At 47.1% G+C, this 9915-nt stretch overlaps 1 pseudogene; it reads left to right on the forward strand.

The window, feature by feature from the left end:
* Nucleotides 1–4258: 4258 nt before the first annotated feature.
* Nucleotides 4259–7203, forward strand: LOC146193521 (uncharacterized; annotated as a pseudogene).
* The last annotated feature ends 2712 nt before the right edge of the window (nucleotides 7204–9915 follow it).

Here is a 9915-nt window from a genome sequence, read left to right on the forward strand (position 1 = left end):
GTCGGCCGTATAGGTATGGACGAAACTAAGAAATGACCCAGATAATCGCGAGGCACTCCTTCTTGGTCGTCGAGTAATTGACTTCTGCTTTAGTGAGGGACCTGCTAGCGTAGGCTATTACCTTCTCCAGTCCGGCACTCTTCTGGACGAGAACAGCTCCTGGGTCCAAACTGCTTTCGTCGGTATGAATTTCTGTCTCGGCGTTTTCATCAAAGTGGCTAAGGACACGAGGGCGCTTAAGTTCGTCGAAGGCTGCTTCGTACGGCGCTTCCCATTTAAAATGTACGTCAGCCTTTGTAAGCTGCGTCAACGGTTCGGCGATGCGCGACAAGTTACTGAGAAATTGTCGATAATAAGCGCACAACCCAAAGAATCGGCGCCCAGCTTTCTTGTCGACAGGCGGTGGGAATTGTACGATTGTAGCTGTTTTCTCCGAGTGTGGGAGAACTCCATCCTTGCTAATGATGTGACCTAGGAACCGCAGTCCTCCGTAGGCGAAGTGGCACTTCTCTGCTTTTAGCGTTAGTCCCGATGACTTGACGGCTTCCAACACTGCCTGAAGTCTTTTTAGGTGGTCTTCAAGGTTTAACGAGTATAGAACGACGTCCAAATATAGCAAACAAATGTGCCATTTCAAGCCTGCCAGGACTGTGTCCATTACTCGTTGAAACGTTGCTGGTGCGGAGTAGAGGCCAAATGGCATCACCTTGAACTCAAAGCGGCCGTCTGGTATGATTAATGCGGTCTCCTCGCGACCTCTCTTGTCGGACTCAATTTGCCAATATCCGCTCTTCAGGTCCATCGATGAGAAGTACCTTTCATTGCAGAGCCGGCCGAGAGTGTCGTCGATGCGGGGAAGCGGGTAGACATCCTCCTTAGCTATGCTATTCAAGCGGCGGTAATCTACGCAGAAGCGAAGTATGCAGTCTTTCTTCTCAACTGAAACGACTGGTGCCGCCCGGGGGCTGTTCGATGGCTGGATTACGTCATCACGCAGCATTTCTTCAACTGGATCGCGTATGACCTGGCGTTCTCGCGGTGATACACGATAGGGGCTTCGGCGCAGAGGTCGGTCGTGTTCGTTATAAAGCGGTGCGGCCAGTGGCGTTTGTCGTACCTTCGATGATGACGAGAAGCACTCCCTGTAGCTTCGAAGAAGACTGCGAATCTGGGTTTTTCTGCTTTGGGTCAATGCTGGGGTGATGTCAGATGTGGGCTGAGGGAATTGGTCCGTTGCTTCTTTGGTCGGCGAGGCCGAATAGATCTTTGAGGTCCGCTAATCCGTCGAGAAAAGCGGTCGTCGTGTCCTTGTTGAGATGCCGGTATTCTTCGGTGAAGATTGTTACCAGCACCTCAGCTTGTCCTCTCCGGAATTTCGCGATGTCTCTTGCAATGCCGGCCCCTCGTTCTAAGAGCAATTGGATATTTGCTTCGACGATGCCTTAAGCGGTTTCGAGGTCTGAGATACCTACGCAGAGTGCTACGCTTGATCGGGGCGGCACGGTCAATTCTCCGTCGAGGACGTTTAGAGCGACGTGCTGCGTCGACGTCGTCGTAGCAGGTATGGCTTTATCTGCAGAGAGCTTGATGAGCTTGGATCGGAGCTCGATGATAGCCCTATGTTCTTTAGAAAGTCCAGGCCTAAAATCACGTCTCGGGAGCACTGCTGCAAGACCACAAAGCTGGTACGCCCATTTACGGTTACTCTTGCAGTGCATCGTCCCGATGGGGTAATCAGATTGCCACCTACGGTGGGAATCAGTGGGCCATCCCAAGCGGTTGTAACTTTCTTGAGCTGAGAGGCTAACGGTGCACTGATGACTGAATAGTCAACTCTGGTATATACTAGGGCAGTGACCCTGCGACCGTCGACATCAACTTAAAGGTAGCTTGTTTGCGTCATCGCATTGCACGTGGTCCTTGGTGTCCGATCTCGGCTCTGTCGTTTCTTCAGGTCATGGCTGGGGCATACCGTTGTTATTTCGCTGGGCGGCGGTGTCAGCTTGCACTCTGGTCGTGTTGTCGTCGATGTCGTCGGGTGGGGAAGTAATGAAATGGCTGCGGCGTCGTTAGTGGTCGTCGGCGGCGAAGGATATTCGTGTTTTCACCGTTGAGCAACATCACCTCCAACGGTTGCTGCCTTTAGTTTCCCCTACGGGGGCTAGGAGACCGTCCTTGCAAGTAACCGCGGCACCGGCGACGCAAATCGGGTATTCTACGGCGATGGGAAGCGTGACAGACGCCTTAGCGACGAGTGCTCTCCGCTGCACAGGAAGTCGTTGATTTCCGGTGATCGCTCGCTAGGACGGGGTCGTGGGGCGTCGACAGCGAAACCACGAAGTTAGATCCGCTTGTTCGGGCAGTGACGGAGGATGTATCCTGCCTCATCACAATGGAAGCAGAACAGTCAGCTGTTAGATGTCCTCCAGGCGTCGCATTTCCTGAGGCTTGGAGATCGCTTTTTAAACTTGGCGGGTGGGAGCCGAGGGGCGGCTTTCGGAGGCAGGATAGTAGTGGCGAAGGCTTGGGAGGTCGCGTTGGGGAGCGGCAGCATAGTTGATCACTGCTGATTCATGCACTGGAGCTGTCGGAGTCGTCGCTTGAGGAACGCCCAGTGCCTGCTGGACTTGTTGAAGTACGAGGTCCGCGAACGTCGCCACCTGGGGTTGTTGTGATGATGGCAGCAATCGGCGGAACTCCTTTCGCATGATCTCCCGAATGAGGTCCCGAAGATTCTCTCCGCTTGCCGATGCGCTTAGTAGTAGGTTAAATAGTCCGGTTGAAGCGGTCGCTTGTAGTGGCGCATAAGGGTGTCCAACGTCTTCTCGATAGTAGACGCTTCCGTTTCAAATTCCGCCATGGTTCTTGGCGGATTTCGTACAAGACCTGCAAAAAGCGGTTCTTTAACGCCTCGCATTAAAAATTTGGCTCTCTCACCTTCGGTCATGATGGGGTCGGCGCGGCGAAAGAGGCGCTTCATGTCCTCAACGTAAGCCAGGAAATACTCGTTAGGGAGTTGAAGTCCTGACTGAAGGAGGGCCTGGGCTCTTTCCTTTCGGACGATGTATGAAAAGGCAGTCAAATACGCTTCCTTGAAAGTCTCCCAATCCTTCATAGTTGCCTCATGATTTTCGAACCAAACTCGGGCTTCTCCTTGAAGAACAAAGTCAACTTGCCTGAGTTTCGCGGCGTTGTCCCAGCGTTGAATTCTGCCACACAGTCAAAATGGTCCATCCAGCCGTCTGCATCTTCGTCCTGTCGTCCATGAAGCAGGGGGGCTCACGGGGTTGGACCAAAACAACCGGTGCTGTAGGCTGGGCCATTGTCAGCGTCGATGCCTTTCCAGATCGAATGGGGTCCGACAGCAGACCGTGTTCAGGTTGGAGCCCTTGAAGCCGGCGACTGGTTCGGTGGTCTGTTTATTTATTTATTTATTTATTTCAGAATACTATAAATTCCGATTGGGATTATTACGGGAGTGGGAACATGGTAGTCCTAAACGCAGGTAAAATGCAGGCCAGACAACCCATACAGGAACCAAACATACATAAAACACAGGCGATTACAGTACATGGTATATCACATTACTTTTCACAGCGGTTCTTTACAGGTGCTGGTTGTGAAAACAGGTTTTAGTCCTACTGTTTCTTCCAGAGTATTGGTAAATTTTTCGATTATAGGCTGGGCAGTTATAGCAAGGTTTAACGAATTCCATTCCCGAACAACTCGCGGAAAATAAAAAAGCGAAAAGTATCATTGATGCAAAAAAACATTCTTCTAGTGTAAAGTCGTGCTTATGTCGTGTCGGTCTGGCGTTTTTGTGTCTCACGACAGCGGTGGGATTCAGCTGTAGAGCATTGTGTAAAACTGCGTATAAGAATTTTAGGCGTTGAAGTTTTGCCCGGACCTCGAAGGTTGCGAGGCCGGCACGGGAAAGGAGCTCGGTAGGTGAATCTGTGCGCTTATACAGCGCCATCTAGGATTTTCAATTCCTGCACGCTTTCCTTCCCTTCCTATCTGACGTCACACTACTTTGACCGTCGACCTGCCTCGACCCATCCGCGACCCCCGCATTCCACGGGCACTGACTTCCTCGTCTCTTCGCACGTGTCAATCAGCAGGGCAACGTCGCCTCGTGTTGCTGGATGCGCGTGTGTCAGCACGTGGTGCTGAGTCTTATTGCTCTTGTGCTTGTGAGTTCCGAGTTGAAAGTTGTGAATTTGTGCTTGGCGCTTGGCCTGGGCTTCCTGTGGAAGCGATGGGTCACTGCTGCGTTCCCAACTGCAAAGGAAACTACGAAAACGGACCAAAAGTGCGTGTGTTTTCGTTTCCTAATGACGCTCGTCGGATTAAGTGAGAGCGTGCCGTTCGTCGCGACGACGTCGACATCCGCACCCTGCGAGACCCTAAGGTATGTTGTTGCTGCGCATTGAATTGAAATCATTGAAGGGTTATAATTTGTTATCATGATGCTGAAATTTTGACAAGGAGCGGTATGAAATTCAAGGTGTCGCAAAATTTGCGCAACCTGCAGGTCTGAGTAATTGTTTTTTTCGTTATATGTAAGGCAGGGTTTTTCAAAGATCAAATTGATGCCATTTTTTTTGTAATTACTTCACTGTTTGCGACTCCATCATATTTAAAAATGCCGACACATACCATCAGACTCTGTGGTGACCACGTGTACATTTAAAAGCTGTTTTCTTTTTTTCAAACTTTTAGGCTGAACATTATAAGTGTAGTGTTTTTTTTAGGGAATGATTTAGGCCATTGGAGTTATTGCATTCTCGTAATAAATGAGACGGCGATGATATGGGTGCATTTTCTACTACACACATAGTAGTCTAAACTCAACTTAAAATAAAAGAAATCGGAAGAAAAATACACGGCGGCAGAAAATATTATATTTTGGTTCCTCCAGGACATTTTCCTTTCGGCGTTTTGCAGGTCTGCGAGCTGCATTTCAAACCTGAGTATCTGAGAACAAAGTCCGCCTACACAGATGCTACAGGCAACAAAATAGAAGTACCTATGGGCCTTACAAGGTTGACCCCAGACGCAATCCCCACGATTTTTCCGAATAGCCCTACTTACCTGTCGGACAGCAAGCCAGTGCGCCCAGAGCCGGAAGAAAAAAGAGCGCGTTTTGAGCAAGCGCACTTGCAAGAAGCCATCCAGCTTTCAATTTCTGCGCACGAAGAAGAGAAGCGCAAAAACAAGCTGCCCTCATTTGGATATGTTCTCTCGAGGCTCCAAGAAATTCAAGTTTCTAACTTTTGGACACTAACGCAAACTGAAAAGTGTGTCTTATTTGTGCATGTTGATGGCAGTGCTGGGCCACCGGAGGTTGAACGCTCTGTAGTAATCAACGAGCACATGGAAATTACAGCCTTTTGGAAAAAAATCCAGCTTTCCAGTCATCAGGTCGCGATTCCATTGAAAACTGATGATTTGCGCACTATCCAGTATGTATTAGACGCAGTGCACAAATTTAAAGCACCAAATGTGTGCCAGCAAGAAGAAAAATTGAAGGCTTGTTTCAGTTTGCTTTTCTCACTCCTCGAAGACCTGACGAGTGACGAGCTACTGCCGCGAGAAAAGGCTGAAGTGGTCACTTTTCTAAAAGAGCAACTCCAATTATTAGCTGTGAAAGAAGGTGGAGCCATTAGGTACTACGCAGAATTCCTTGTGTTTGCAAGCCTTCTTTTTACTATTTCTCCACATGTCTACAGATTCCTTCGTAGTTCTGGGAAAATAGCATTACCACACAGATCAACATTAATGAGGCTAAGTAGTCGTTACAATGCCAGTCCGGCAAAGGAGCAAAATGATGAGGGGTTTTTGCGGTACATAAAAAAACGAGCAAATATCCTAAAGCCGCGTGAGAGAGGGGTAGCATTGATGGTCGATGAAATTCACCTTCAGCAATATTTTGACTTCAAAGGAGGATCACTGAGTGGGACGGCGTCAAACTCTTCTGAAGCGGCAAAAGCGGCACATGTCTTTATGACCCAGTCCTTACTCTAAGGCCATAAAGATGTCGCACATATTCTTCCTGTAGTCACTATTGAAGCAAGTCAACTGCACGACGTTCTGGTGAAGACTATTTTGGAATTGGAAAGCGCTGGCCTCACTGTTATTGCTGTCATAACGGACAACAACCCTATCAACAGGAAAGTTATGTCGCTTTTTTCCAAACAAAACACAGTAGACATCGTTTATCTACATCCAGCAGATAAGCAGAGGCCACTTTTTTATGTTGTGGACCCAGTTCATTTATTAAAATGCGTCAGAAATAACTGGATGAACCAAAAGAACCCCGGCACATGCATTTTTTATCCAGAGTTTAACAACACAGGGTCGATTGTACGGGTTAATGGGGCATCATTTAAGACTGCGAGACTTGCATGCTTCTGAACAACAATGCTTATCAAAATTTGGGTACGGACTGACGCACAAAGCTTTGAACCCTTCAAACCTTGAACGTCAGAATGTGAAATTGGCTCTCAAAATATTCAACCCTTTTGTGGTTGAAGCGTTAAGAACGCGCGGAAATCAGCTCAATTTACTGTACGCAACAGACACAGCTAATTTCATTGAGCTGATCAATAAATGGTGGTGCATCATCAACGTTAAGACCCCGTCGAAGGGCCGACGCCTTAGAGACCCACTTCAATATCCAATTAGGTGCATGAATGATGCGCAACTAGAGTTTTTAAATTCCGTCGTGAATTGGCTGGACATGTGGAAGGATGTGAAAATGGATACTGGAGCCCTAACAAAGGACACGCATGCAGCTCTGCGGCTCACGTCTTACTCTCTGATAGAGATCAGCAGATACTGCATTGAAGAACTCCGTTTAGACTATGTTCTACTCGAAAACTTCCAAACTGACAGCCTAGAGGCCAGGCTTGGCCGGTACCGCCGTCTTTCTGGCTCGAATTATCATGTTTCGGTCCAACAAATATTCGAGTCAGAAACGAAGATTAGACTTCAGGACTCTTTGATCCTCTCAGAGATGAAAGAACTCTGCAAGCCATCGGTGACAGTAGTCGACGGAAAAAGGCTTGCTGAAGATTACAAAATTATTTTAACAGATAGCGACTATAAAGGCAAGGAAGCTTCCATGCCAGCAATAGCTTATATAGCCGGATTCTGTGCCCATGCAGCGCTAAAGAAACTGCCATGCGAAGCTTGTGCTGACAACCTGACCACACAACACACAGAACTGGAAATTGATAAAAATAACCTAATAACAGGCTTAACCAGAGGCGCTCTGAAGTTCCCGCAGCCAGTTGTAATCAACGCAGTGTTGCAAACACAAGTAATGTTAGAAAAACTTACGACAAAAGAAAATTCCGCCAGGTTCCATGCGGCAGGCAATCAAAGAGACATCCTTATTGCTCTCACGAATTACCTGCTTTCAGATAACGAGGACATCGATATATGCAGGAGCGCTTGCGCGCTGCAGCCAACACTTTCTTGAAGAACTATGTTCAAATAAAAACTGACGGCTTGAGAGCAGGCATAACAACAAAAGCACAAAAGAGAAAGCTAAAAACTTTACAATAGAATACTGTGAGGCAACGTATGCATGAACAAATTTGTGCTCTGTATGTAAATATTTTTTAATTATTCAAATAAAGTCCTGTGTGCGCTGCTCCTTTTTTTGTATCTCTTTTTCTGACCTGAAGCTTGAATTTAAGTGCAACTTATCGCGATATATTCGATACCGCTATATATATCAGGAGCAAAAAATTAACATATTCAATGCTGTTCTTTTTCTTTTTTTTTACGAAAGTGCAACTAATTACGAGGTGCAAAAATTTTACAGCGCACCCGTGCCACTAGCAAACCGCGCTTGTCCAGCTTGCACGGAGGGTCGCAGAGAACGGCCGCTGGGTCAAGGTGCGTGACGTCACGAAGGGAGCGCGCAGGCCTTCAAGTATTCTAGGTGGCTTTGGCTTATAGCGCTTATAGATAAAGCGGACCGCTTTTCTCTGTGCACGTTCAAGCGTGCTAATGTGGTTTTTGCTGTGTGGAAACCCTACTATGTTGGCATATTCGAGCGCAGGTCTGATAAGGCTGACATAAGCGAGCTGTCTTGTTTGGCTGGTGGATTGCAATAGGATGCGTTTGATATAGAACAGTTTGTTCAGGGCTTTTCTAGCTACATGTTGTATGTGAGCATTCCAGCTAAGATCGGATGAAATGATCACGCCCAAGTATTTGTACTGAGTAACACTTTGAAGGACGGTGTCATTGAAACCTTACGGAAACAGCAGACTTGAAAGTTTCCTTGACACCGTCAAGCAAACAGTTTTGTCAGAGTTTATCACCATTTGCCAATCCGCGCACCACTGCACTACCCTATTTAGACAATTATTCAACTTTATTTGGTCCTCATGTCTTCTAATGGTATGTTAAAGCCGGCAGTTGTCCGCAAAAAGGTGAATGGTGACGTCCACTTTGTTTGCTATATCATCTATGTACAATAAAAACAGAAGTGGTGCCAGAACAGAGCCCTGTGGAACGCCGGACAAAACAGGAACACGATCAGAGAAGTGGTCAGTGTATTCCACGTACTGAAAGCGGTTTGAAAGAAAATCTTCGATCCAGCGAACAAGGGGGCCGTCCCCAAGTAGGCTGTTTAGCTTGCGAAGTAAATTAACATGGGAGACACGATCGAATGCCTTCGAAAAGTCCTTAAATATTATGTCTACCTGTAGCTGGTCAATAATGTTTTGAGTTCCCAAGCAGCACGCCGTCAATGGACCGCCAATGGTCCAATATTGGGATATATTGGTCCCAATATTGGTCAATATTGGCGTCTGATTGGGGCGCACAAAGAGCCAAGATATATGCCAACCAATTTGATCGGCTCTCCTATCAAAACCAGTATTGGCACACTACCTTGTTTACTGGCATTCAACGGCACTCAATGGCTACTCAATATCTTCCACCCCAGCTCACTCACTGGTTGTTATATCACGGCCATCCCGCCAAGCTCACTGGCCATCCAATATCTTGTATCCATGCTTATTCACTGGATATTCACAACTGGCATCCAGCCAGATTTATCGGCTACCCAATATTTCCAATCCAATCTTGCCCAGTGGTTTTGCATTATTGGCATCCAGCCAGAGCAATTGGCAATCCGGCTAGTTGCTTTTTCGTGCTATGACTAATAGGCACCTGCAAAGCCATCCCCTACTTATGCAGTGCAGATATTTTTCATGCAGCTTTTTATTTAAATAAAGCATGCTGAGGATATCCATGCACAGAAAATAATACAGCTGAAAGGTTCACTGCATGGTGATTTATTAGGTGTGCACGTGTTACAGGGCATGGAAACATTTAGGCAGAACTCTTAGACTTCAGTGCTCCTCCTGTCTTTACGTCCCTTGGCAAGGTGTTCTCAGGTCCCAGGTTGGAGGAAGGCGCTGCGTTCATCGCAGCTTCTTTTGTGGTCGGTTGTAGGGGCAGCTGCTCCATGCAGCCTTTAAAGATATGGACTTGAGCAGCGTGCATAACAATGTATTTCCTTTCGCAGATTGCAACTGGAAATAAAAGCAACATTCATAAATCCCATTAAGACAGAAAACTTTTGGAAAGTGGAAGTGCAGCTAGACCGTGGAGTAAAAATGCAGAATAAAGCACTACCTGTTGGCCCTCAGGCAACTTTATTGTCTGATTTACTCAGGTTGAAATAAGCTGCATGCTCAGTGACGCCGGCCATATTAACTTGGTTACATTGGTTGCGACATCTGGCAGTGCACGGCTTCTCATGTGGATGTGTTGTTGACGCTGGAAACATAAAACAAAATGATATTTGCCGTTATCTATTCGTTAAACGGTAGTCAGTGCTTGCCCCCTTATACTTGTAGTGCCTTTGTGATCGAACACCTGTAGAAG

Source organism: Amblyomma maculatum, chromosome 4 (assembly GCF_055883805.1).
Source record: "Amblyomma maculatum isolate TAMU_Amacu chromosome 4, ASM5588380v1, whole genome shotgun sequence".
Classification (NCBI taxonomy): domain Eukaryota; kingdom Metazoa; phylum Arthropoda; class Arachnida; order Ixodida; family Ixodidae; genus Amblyomma; species Amblyomma maculatum.